The following is a 12,088-nucleotide window of genomic DNA, read 5'->3' as shown; positions in this document are numbered from 1 at the left end:
ACGAGTGGGCCTAGACCCACCATGTCGGCATTGGGCAAACCGAGGGTGGGCGACTGCATCAACTACACTATCGCCATCTGTGGAGGCAGCCGCGAACGACAGTAGAATTCGATAAACGGCGATTTATGGCACTTGATTTCTCAGGATGCTCTCGGTGGCCTGCGATATGGCGCGAATTGGTACGTCGGGAGACGAAGCACCGTCACAACCAAAGAAACGGACTTGTTGAATAGACAGTCCTCGTAATTACTGCGAAATTCTACTCATTGCCCGTGTGTACGAGATTTCGGCGCACGTTAAAGATCCCCAGAAGGTCAAAATTAATCCGGAGTCCTCCACTACGGCGCGCCTCATCGCCTGCGTTGCGTCGGCACGTTATACCCAACAATCAATCAATCAGCTCATTGACATGTTTCCAGTGGGCAGGCCAGTATTTCAAACTTCGCGCGCTGTGACCACGTGCGCGAAAAGAGGAAGCTTGATCCCGCACCTGAAATTGTTGAATGGCAGGCTACGTGTGCGGTTCATTTACTGCTTTTACGCTTGTCTGATGCAGCTGTGCTGTTTTATTCATCGTTTTTACAGCGGGAGTCCCCTAGTTTCACGAACTGCGTGGTCACAGCCGTTTTTATCCAGAATAAAATGGAGAACACTATACTTCCTTTTCTTTTCTTTTGAGATTTTGAAAGGGGGGGGGGGGGGGGGGGAGGGCCCGAAACTGTCTGACGATGCTTGTCGACACCCTATCAGGCCCCCTTTGCCTTAAATTCTACTGCGGCGTCCTCCTCGGTCGCTGACAGCTGCGCAAATCACTCGACTGAAGTGACATTCCAGTATTGATTTGAAGGACGCTATTGGTATGCTACCTCAGTGTCGCCACGCAGTTAAAAAAGACATCTGGATATGCTCCTTCAAATAATATCAAACTCTATAGAAAAAAAAAATCTCCGCATGAAAAAAAAAAAAAAAAAAAGCTACTGCGCGATTTGCAGAACCTTTCAACTTCTTCCATATTCCCGCCTTTCCTTTATTTTTTGCGTGCTTTCAGCCGGCCGAAAGTGCCCTCACAGTGCCACTCTCAGCGGTGCTAAGAAACCCACGATAAGGTACTACATCCTCGAAAATTGCTGAAATTGACAAACGCTGCCCGGAAGAGCTAAAGATAACTGTTTCTTGCTATCGCTATACTTATCGCTCTAGCTATCGCAATACTGCAACGACATTTGCATACAATGTTCCTTTTTGAGTATATTGTTCCCGCTAATATCTGAAATTTCCGCGCTTCTTTTCTTTCTTTCTTTTGCTTCTTTGCTTTGAGGGCGGCACACTTGGACGTCGCAGAACTGAGGTAATACACCGTCGAATAAGCCGCTGTCAAGTTTAATCGCGGTTCTTCTTGGTATCTGCGCAGCAGAAAATACCCGGCGTCCATTTTTCACGCCTGCAGCTGCTGCACGTCGCGCGCGGCGTCTGTATACGAGTGGCGCACAGCTAATGCATTTGACAGGCAGTCATTCTCAAGCAGCTATTGCTGAGAAACGTGCGTGCCTGGTTGACAGGATCGATCACTCGGGAACGCAGTTGTTAATGCTACGTCGGCTGGAGTCACTTCCAGGCGTAGGTCGCCGTCCCTTTCAGCTGCAGCTTGTGATGCGGGGGGAATGGCGGCGCTGGGATCGTCTTATACAGGATGCAGATGTTGGCTGTATGTATAGAGAAAAAAAAAAATGGGGTTTTACGCGCCGAAGCTGCGCTTGGGCTGGGAGGCGCGCTGCTTTGGAGGGCTCCGGATTAATTTCTACGACCTGATGATCTGTAACATGCGACGAAATCTTGCAAAACAGGCGGTTTTCTTTTTTTTGCCTCCGTCAGAAAATCTTCCATCGCGGCCGGAACCCAACCCGCGTCCTTGTGCTCTGCTGCGCAACGCCCCTTAGCCACTGAGTCACCGCGGCGGGTGTGCATAAGATTAATAGATACTGTTACGATCAAACTATTTCTGTAGCCCTATTGAGCTAGGCGAACCTGCCGCTTTCGGTAGGAACAATTTCATTTGATTTCATCGGAAAGTCGGCTTTACGACGTACGTAAATATTCAATATTTACGCCAGGCGAGTCTCCCTTCAGACGAAAAATTTTTTGCAGAAGGATTGGATTGAAATCGAGAGCATGACGGAATCCCATCTGGCCGGGAGGGTACATTAGGAACGAAAAAGAGACACCGACCAGTCCAAACAAAACATACTGACGTTTCGGCTTCCAGCACGGAAGCCTTGTTCACAATCTGTTGTGAACAAGGCTTCCGTGCTGATTGCCAATTCCCGATTGATATCTCAGCGACCCGTGCGTTCGAAATGATGTCGAATCCAATCCTTAGGAACGAAAAAGAGACGCCGACCAGTCCAAACAAAACGTACTGACGTTTCGGCTTCCAGCACGGAAGCCTTGTTCAGACCAAGGCTTCCGTGCTGGAAGCCGAAACGTCAGTACGTTTTGTTTGGACTGGTCGGCGTCTCTTTTTGCTGGAAGCCTTGTTCAGAACAAGGCTTCCGTGCTGGAAGCCGAAACGTCAGTACGTTTTGTTTGGACTGGTCGGCGTCTCTTTTAAATGCAGAGCATTTCTTTAACTCACGATGTCACCCGTTCTAGTTGTCCGTCGTAGTCCGCACCCCTCCCCCTACACTACATAAAAAAATAATACTTACCGGCGCCTAGCTTCGATCCCACGACCCTGCGGGCGGAACGCAAGGTACATGGTGCTCTACCCACCGCGCCACAAAGCCGACACAGAATGGAGGGCTACGAACGCGCCTTATATCCTTGACTCATTCAAACTACGTCAAGAAGCTGCTGATACAACGCATTCACTACCTGTGGGCGGAACGCGAGGTACATGGTGCTCTTCCCACTGCGCCACAATAATCATACCCACCTGCTAATAAATGATGTCACGTGACCACGTAATTACGTCTCCTCATTTGATTACAATACAACAACCAACAGCAACAAGTGCAACAACATCAACGTAACGCAAACTACTTAACGTCGTGCGCCCCCGGAAATGCTCTGCATTTGATCGTGCCCCTCGCGAGGGGGATGTTTTTTCTTTCTGCTAGCAAGAAAAGAAAAATAGTGATTTTTTTAATATCACTGCAGCTCGAACCGGCGCAGACCTTGGTAGCAACCGCTTGTCGTCACTCTTCTGAATCAATCTGATCGCTAAAAAGAAGTTCCACATGCGAGAAAGTAGATGTTAGTGTGGTGAAAAATTGTGCTAGGGATTGTTATCAGCGCTGAATTTAGAAGGGACGATCAGATATCTGCCGCATTGCTAAGTCTACGCTGACTGCCGCGGAGGTTCAGCGGTCCCACTGGGCACCACGGCGCACGGTGCGTCAAGCGGCCGAAGGATGACACTACCTGCGCGGAAGAATCAAAACAGGCCACGGGGGATGCTTGGTCATCGATCGCTCAAATGGCACTTATAGTGAAAATGAAGTTAATCATACGAGAAAGAGGATGATAATGTGGTGAAAAGTTGTGCTAGGGATTGTCATTCGCAGTTGCACAGATAGCGGTGATAAAATGATTTATTGATTGTACGGTTTAACATGCCGACGCAACGCAGGCGATTATGCGCGCTGGAGTGGAGAGCTCCGGATTAATTTTGACCACCTGGGGATCTTTAACATGCGCCGAAATCTCGTACACACGGGCGTTTTTGCTTTTCGCCTCCACCAGAAAAGCTGCCGTCGTGGCTGGGAATTGAATCCGCGTCCTTGTGCTCAGCAGCACAACGCCTTAGCCACTGAGCCCCCGCGGTGGGTCGGCGGTAAAATATCCGCCACGATACTAAGCCTAATGTTCCCATTACCCGAGCTAACACCGCCTGCGGCGTTGCTCGAGCCGTCCCGAGCAATGAAAGTTGGTTGCGAGCTGTTGGGGACACCTCAAACTCGCCGCGCGTGAGCGCGTTGCATTTGGTTTCCCCTAACTTCTTGGGGGCCTTCAACGCCAGTTTCCCCTATTCTAAAACTGCCTAATGTTTTCACTCCACTTGTACTGCAGCTCCTCCGTCAACTTGGGGTTCTGCTAGTAGCAGTCATCCGAGAAGTGCAGCGAGCAAATTCTTCTCGCTGGCTTCGGTGACCAGTTCTTGCAGCTGCCACTGCGCACAAACTCGGCCCACGTTTCACGCATCGTCACGTGGAAAATAATGCATCTTGGCGCCGTCCGTCGATTTGCTCGGACAGGCTTCCACTGAGCAGTACTTCACATTCTGTGAGCTTGCCATAGCAGAACTTTGGCGAGCTCGGCGACACGCACAAGCTGCTCAATCAGGACACCACACAGTTCTTGGCACAAGTGCAGGGGAACACCATGCGCTGGCCACGAACTGAAGAGCAAAGACAGAGGTATCACGGTATCACACTCACGCCTCCATGCCGAAGCAAGACCACCGACAACAGCAGCGTAGGCTATTGTTTCCGGTTCCGAAAACTACCATATGACGTCACCCTGAACCTAGTGCTGCCGATTTGTGGTAACTCGTGGCCGGGACAGTTGAAACCGATTTTCGGTGTGATTCCAGCCTTGGATCACTGCAAACATTTCTGTGAGGCATCTGTACAAACTACTGATGCCAATTATGTCGTTTTTTAGGCCTCTAAATTTCTTGCAGTACTCCTTCAACGCTTTTAAACCATTTTCGCAAGAGGATGCTCCTTGGATATTACCGTAAAAACCCGCGTATAATACGGACCCGCCTATAATACGAGGTGTAATTCGGGGACCTGAAAATCAGAAAAAAAAAATTTCACCCGCATATAATGCCAGGTAAAAAGCACAGAAAACATTTATTTCGTTCCTAAGGATTGGATTCGACATGATTTCGAACGCACGGGTTGCTCAGATATCAATCGGGAACCGGCAATCAGCTCGTGTTTTTTCTGTCATCGTCATTTTCTTGAGCCGTTGTTATGCTGAAAAACCGACAATAGTTGTTACCAATTGTCACCTTATTGTATTCAAATAGTACTTGGTTCATTAACAGCGGGCTTGCGTTCCAGTCGCTTCTCCGAAATCCTTCAAATCCCCCAAAGAACTGTTGAATTGTTAAGAAGGTCTTGACTTGACATGTCTTTGTGCGAGGTATCTTGTTTCATAAGGAGACGGTTGCTTTTTTTTATAATCGCCTCATATAACTTGACAAAAACCCGTATGTTGAATATAGATGTGCACCCCAGGCCAGTGGTTCCTTACAGATCACATTTCTGTCAAATTATCATTAATCTCAAAGATGTATAAAGTGATCTATCAGTCTGTATAAAGATGTATAAAGACAAAATGGTCTTCGCCCAGACCGATGTGCCCTGTTTACTAGGTGGTCACGGGTGCCCCTGATGTTAAACCGCTCGTATATAATTGTTAATTATGTTCAATTTATTATTCTTTCATTTTAAATTGAGCACATTCCTACGTACACACAGTTGTCAATAATTATTTTAAGTATAGAGACCTACTTTACTTTGTAGTGTAATAAATACCATGTCCGAAAAAAAATACTCAAGGACTAGTACTTATGACTCCTGCCTCAGAAAAAGAGGGGCCTGGGTTTGATTTGCGCAACTTTCGAACTGGGAGAGGCATTTTGCTTTTCAGATCCACATGCGGCACGGAAGAAGTCTGGAAAGCCTGCGAGAGGCTTTTAGCCGTTCCCATGCATTGCGGAAGTGAGGAAGTCAGGCGATTCTTGACGGCCGGGGGGAGGGAAAGTGGCGTTGTAGCCATGGGGCTCAATGGCCGTCCAGTACCCAGTGGCTGGCAAGAGCAGACAACAGCAGAGGCGAGCAACGAAGTTTTGAGCGTGTGGAAATTGCATGGGGAAAGGGTCGTGTTTCCTGCCTACCACAACGGGTCGTCATGTCCTCTGCTCAGCTTTTCTTTCCTCAATGGTGCTCGGCCTCACATGCTCCGTTATACCGGCAATGGATACACGAAGATGGAACATGGCGGTGCCCACACGCTCGGAAAACGCGCCCCTTTTTAAAAACTATTAACAAAAGCCGCTGTAAAAACTTTTCAGCGTTTTAGAGCTTTTTGTTTATCCTCGTGTGATTACATATAGCAGAGAAGAAAAGCTAGTCATGCAGACAATGGACTAAAGTATCAATAGAAATGAGTGCTTAGCAAACGACAATTTAATTGACACAATAGGAGAAAAGCTTCGCATGTTTTGAAAGGAAGCTTACTTGCGAAACTACCGGGCTTTCACTTTCGATGCGAATCGTTTTACCAGTAAATAAGAGCGTATTATTGTAAATGTCCTTGTAGCTCAATGGAGATGGCCGTGACAGAACCGTTCCTCCAAAATGCCGACTGCGTCGGTGTCGTTGTTGTTGAGGCAAAATGTGTAGTACCCGGCTGATTATTCCGACTCCTATGGCCCAAATTACTCTTTGATAGCTCTGTGGCTTCCCTACCCCCAATGAAAGTGCTTCTACTACTATTAAATGCATGGACTGGACGTTACGTTGTTCCTTTGCCCACACTGATTTCCGGTATCGGGACAGAGTCTTCACAATGAAGATGGTATTTTCTTGGCAATTTCAAATTTCCCGCGGTGAATGTTGCTTTAGCTTTCGCCAGGGCCCAGTGACAAGCTGTCTAGCTGTGTATCTTTCAGTGACTCTGGGTCCTGGTCGCGTCGTGCACCACGTCCGCGGAGCGACGGGCGCGGGGCTGCAGGCTGTCGTCAGTTTTGACATGTGCCCGCCGGCGCCTTCTTCATGGAGAAGCTGGCCGCTCGCCGAGTGCCGCTCTGGCGAAGAGTGATGGGAGACCCGCTGCCAGCGGGGGGAACTCGGTCAGGCGTTGATTGAGTCGCGCAGGGATGCGTGCGCTGCGCGAAGAACCCCGGAAGTACCGCGTCTGCCAGCACACGTGCTGCGTCGGGACCGGGAAGGGGGGTCTTGACAACGCGCAGACGGTGCAGTATTCGAAACCAAGTGCTGCAATTAGCTGGCTAGTCGTTTAACCGGGTGGATCACGATACGCCTCAAAGGTAATGGCATCTTCTTTTATTCTCAGTAGAGCAACTACCTTTGTGATTCTCAGAAGCAGAGTAGTAGTAGTAGCACCTTTAATATGGAACAGAAGGGCCCGTGGTCCAGGAAAAAGAGAGAATAAGCGGTTTTTGGAGCAAAGGTTGGAGCAAAGGTGAACGAGCCGTCCCTCGGTGGGGTGGGTTGGTCTCAATACAGGTATATACCCTTGGGCCGTGGCTGCCTGGCACAGATGTTCGGAGAGATCTGGTCAGCGGGGTCAGAGATGGTCAGCAGGCCTTCCCACTGCTCGGGACTTTTGAAGGGTTAGGTTTGGGGGATATAAATGACGTGTACTGGAAGACTTACCCCATGTGGTAGGTGGAATTAGGTGAGGGGCAGAAGTGACAGTTGAGGGGGTATAGAATAGGGGAGAGTGAGTGCAGGGTGGACGCGTTGTAGTTGGTGTTTGTTTGTAAACAACGTCAGACAAAGGCTTCCTCCTAGGTTAGTCGAGGACTGAGTTAAAGCCGTTTATATTATTCTCCAGGTGGTGTTAAGGCTGCAGACAAAGTAGCCAGAACTCGAGAGGACGTTGATGCAAGGTTGAGTCCCCTTCACGTGGTCTTTGAAACCGGCCTGCCTCCAGCCTCCTAACAACAGGCGCCATCTGACGGAAGGTGCGTTCAGAGCGAAAACAACGCCTAACCATTGCAGGGCACTACATTGCCTTCCTTGACACCGTTTCTGTGTAGGAACTTCTGAAAAGGTTCGGCTTTAAATGTAACAGCGCAGACCTTAAATGCCAGCTCGCCACGCAGAGCCCCGCGCTGTGATATTGACTACGCCAGTAGCGGTGACTACGTTTCGCAAATCAATCTCAGCAACGCGATTGACTGACCTGAATAGTTTCCAAACGATGCAATTTGTATTCCCACTGCTTTCGTAGCTTACATGGTGTGCAGGTGTCTGCAGGCGTAAAATGAAGTAGACCAGTAATGACAGAGTAATAGACATTGCGCAGGCGACGTTGCGTGACATTACATGGCCTCATTTTTTTATATTTCTATTCGCAGTCCTTCTGCGGAACAACGGCCATTGATTCAGCCGGTTTTGCTGTATTTTAGTCTGATTTTTTTTGTTTTTCGGCATTCGAATTATTTCGCTGAGGGAGATGGAGGGAGATCCTCACCAGTATGCAGCACGGGGCATAGCAGGCCTTGTTCGAACCACTACTGGTTCTTTGAAGTGGCCAGGAAAGCAGCGGTGCATGCGAAAAGTTGAAATGCACACAATTAACCGCGACTGCAGTGGGAATTTGACTTGCAGCTGTTCATGTGGGCGGGGTTGGAGTAAAATGGATCGGTGTCTTGCGTGATCCGACGACAGCTGGCTTCATTATTCGTCTTGGATTTTGAAATGGAAATCTTACCGCAGTGATCGAATGAGAGCAAACATTAGCTGCGTTTACGCAACTTAAGCTCATTAAAAACATTACCAGACTACTGTGCGCGACTTCTAGCGTTCGCTGCCGGGATAAGGCACGACGCTGTTTGGCATGCGCGCTTTCTTGGGGCAGCTTTGCGATTGAATGACACGACAGCTGGGTTCCGCATGTTTCCCACTGCGTCAACGTAGCTCGCGGCAGCAGTCTACTACATTAACGTCGGCGAAAGGCCGGATTTCTCATAACTATTTTATTTGCTGATTTCTTTATCATTACAATACTAAGTAAAACGAAAACGGTTTGTTAATTGCCAACTAAACTCATCGTCAGGCCAACTCACGTAGTTAGTTTCTTCCCCTGCTGTTATTCCGTTGTATCGACGAAGTCGCAGCAAGCACAAACATCAGTCAATAGATTTGGAGATTAGCACACATCTGTGTTGACGTATTGGACAGCGCCTTATACACGTGAATGCTGCGTTCGCACTACATTCCGTGTTTGGTGCGGCCTAACCACGTGCCATTTCTTATTGTGCTTTCCTTTTCGATGGCCATATATTTTCCGCGGTATGGGAGCACACGTCCGTACTTAAACTCGAGTTGTATATCATTAGGCCGCCGCCTGAACGAACCGTCGACGCGTGTTCCCTTCCGGCACCCGCCTACAGTGAATCATCGCCCGTATCTACCAGGCAGTTAAAAGCAAAACAAAAACAAACGGGGAGAAAAAAACTCCAGCATTCGGGGCGTCCGGCTGTTACCGACTGCGATACACTTACTCGCGCTCATCAGGAGGCCGGCTATAACCGGCCTCCTTCCGCCAACGGCCGTCAGAGACGGCGTCGCTTTTCCCACCGCTCGTCTCGAGGGGAAACGCAGCGCTGATTCGGCGGACGGGGGGCTGAGCTGCCGAAACGGACACGCGTTCAGCTCGCTTCTGCAGACTTGAAACAAGGGGAAGCCGAAACGGGCCTCTCGAATTTTCGACACGAACGTGAGAGCGCCCGTGTTTGTCCTCTGCACGCCTGGTGAGGCAACAGGCTGCCCGAACACTGACACGGCCGTCAGGGGAAACTGTTATGGCTGCAAGGCTCATTGCGTATGGAAACCCGGAAGAGGAGAATTAAAGGAACAGGGAGCGTACGCTCTGGCTGCTTTTCAGCGAAGGAAGCAAAAGCGAAATGCCCAGTACGTTCTCGATTTCTGTTTTCCATTTTTAAAAGAAAGGTAGGTTGTCTGATGGGCCGGTAAAGCGAGCGAAACTGTCTGGCCTAGCCGTATTTTTGGCACGAGATCCCGCAATTCTTTTTTCTATATTTGTCTTTTTCCTATTCCATTCTTTTTCTTTATTATTTTCGAGCACTCTAGCCCCGTATTTGGTCAACGTACTGCAGCAGCGGGGAGTGAGAAAAGAAATGTGTACAGTAGCGTTCAATTTGAAGGTGATCGTTCGGGTGGCAAAGAAACACACAGAAAGGCCATGTTACGGGTTGTATCAGGGTTGTATCACGCAAGAGACAACGAGGGGAAGAAGGCACTGCTACCTTTATCCCCAAATTTCTGATAAAGGTACGTTGAAAGGTCCGCTGATCGATGCTCCCGCGATCACCTTCAAATTCATACCGACTGTACATGGTTGGACGGCGAAGTGAGAGGTAGCTAAATCGAACGTAACCATGAACGCCGGGCATTTTCAGCGAAGAACACAATGCACAGCTGTCATACAAAGTTGTTTCTGAAATGCGCTAGACAGAAATAACGACGGATGTCCGTACGAACATTGCGAATTATTCACAGCCCGTAAACAGTAGTCATAAAAAAAAAGCTAAAGAATATTACGTTTATTGTTCGTCTGGCAGACGTTTTTACGACTATTAGGTTCAAGTTCTTCCTTCTTTTAGCCCCGTTACTAGAGCTAGTGCTAGGCATTGCGCTTTGTTACAGCGTCAAAGCAAAGGCTGAAAACCTCCGCTTTCTGCTTCCAATAAGCGTGTCCGCCTGTACGTGTTTGCGCATGTGTGTGCGCGTGCGCATGAATGTTGTCCCGTTATATCTCACTACTCTGCCTTACATTGGCGTTGTCTTAGTGACGCTTTTGTATATAATGACACCTCTGCTCCAGGATTCCAACCCCCGGACCAAAGCAAATTTTTCTCAACTGGCAAGTGTTCTAAGAAATCCGTATAGCTTTCGCGCCCATTTCTGAGCGCTGCCGCTATGAATTGAATGTAGGGTTTAACGCGCCGACGCAACGCAGGTGATGAGGCGGGCCGTAGTGAAGGGCTCCGGATTAATTTTGGCCACTTGGGGATCTTTAACGGGCGGAGAAATTTCGTAAACACGGGCGTTTTCGCTTTTCGCCTCCATCAGAAAAGCAGCCGTCACGGCCGGGAATCGAACCCGCGTACTCGTGGACAGCAGCACAACGCCTTAGCCACTGAGCCACCGCGTCGCGTGCGCTGCCACTATGGGTTCATACCGATTCTCACCGTGAAATCTCGGCACAGGTGTTGCTAATCACGTGATTACTCCACTTTTCTTCACGTGTACTTCATTTTCATATCCGAGGGTTTTCACGTAGCATTCGGATGCAGCATAACCGCACGGTGTGCCAAAATAGTCCTACCTTACCACATATTAACCCGTTTTTTTTTTGTTGTTGTTGTTTTTTGCGCCTGTTTGCGCTGTATGCCTGCCATTGGCGAATGCATCGGCGCAGCAGAGCCTCACGTCGGAGTTTTTCTCAGCCGGGAGTCGCAGCAACCGACGCATGACTTCAGCTGTGCGTCGAGACGGGAGATTTGCATAGATAAACGTGTACGCGCCGCAGGAAGGATGGGCGCGTGCGCTGTGCCGGCGTTTGACGAGGAAAGTTTTCTTCAACTTCCCGGCTGCAGGAGTAGCGCATGCTGGGCACCCAACCACCGCCTTCGAGACGAGAACAGGCCTGCAGCGCCTTTTTATTCCCCTGTCGTCGAGCCTTGTCGCCAAGCCGTTGTCCACAGCCTCTGCGACACCTCTTAATCTCCTCCAGGGAGAAGAAGTACGCGTTTGCGCCTGTTTTACCTTCCTTGCGGCGTGTCCGCGAGGCGTGAATTCTCATTGGAGGCGACGGCACAGTGCGCGCTGCTGCCTGCGTGTCTGCCTCCTGCTTTCTCGCTGCTGCGGCTGTGGGAGCCGCGAGCGCGCGCGTTTCGAATTGCAAATCAGGCTTTGTTTTCGCGGGGGTGGGTTCCCCGCTGCCGATTTGGGTCGGCCGCGTGATGGGCGGAAAGTGTCGGCGCTACGAGCTTCACGGTGGTCGGCGTTTGAGGTTAGATTAGGTGAAGACGAGGGCGGCGGCACAGGGGGGGCTGCTCGCTCGGCACGGGGCACGCCCAGGGGACGGCTTTAACTGCGGCTAGCTGAGAGCCGGCACAAGGTCGTCTCAGATGTACAAAAGATGGAAACGGGATGCGGAAAAGGAGCTTATTAGGCGACGTAAGTTAAAATTAATCGAGCCGTGATGAAATCGGAAAGACTAAGTCCTGCCATCTTTAATCTTTTGAGGGAGTTACGTGAAATCACTTAGCAAGAAAGGAACCCAGTACGCACTCAGT

General features: G+C 49.6%; 1 protein-coding gene across 1 annotated transcript in view; it reads left to right on the top strand.

Moving 5' to 3' along the window:
• The window catches only part of Jvl (javelin-like), a 256,088-nt gene that overhangs the window by 75,147 nt on the left and 168,853 nt on the right, over positions 1–12,088 (top strand). The gene's annotated exons all lie outside the window — the stretch shown is intronic.

This window comes from Haemaphysalis longicornis, unplaced genomic scaffold (assembly GCF_048455015.1).
Source record: "Haemaphysalis longicornis isolate Haplotype H1 unplaced genomic scaffold, Haemaphysalis longicornis Haplotype H1 scaffold_1, whole genome shotgun sequence".
Lineage (NCBI taxonomy): Eukaryota > Metazoa > Arthropoda > Arachnida > Ixodida > Ixodidae > Haemaphysalis > Haemaphysalis longicornis.
The sequence above is the reverse complement of the archived record's forward strand: the minus strand, read 5'-3'. Positions and strand labels throughout refer to the sequence as shown.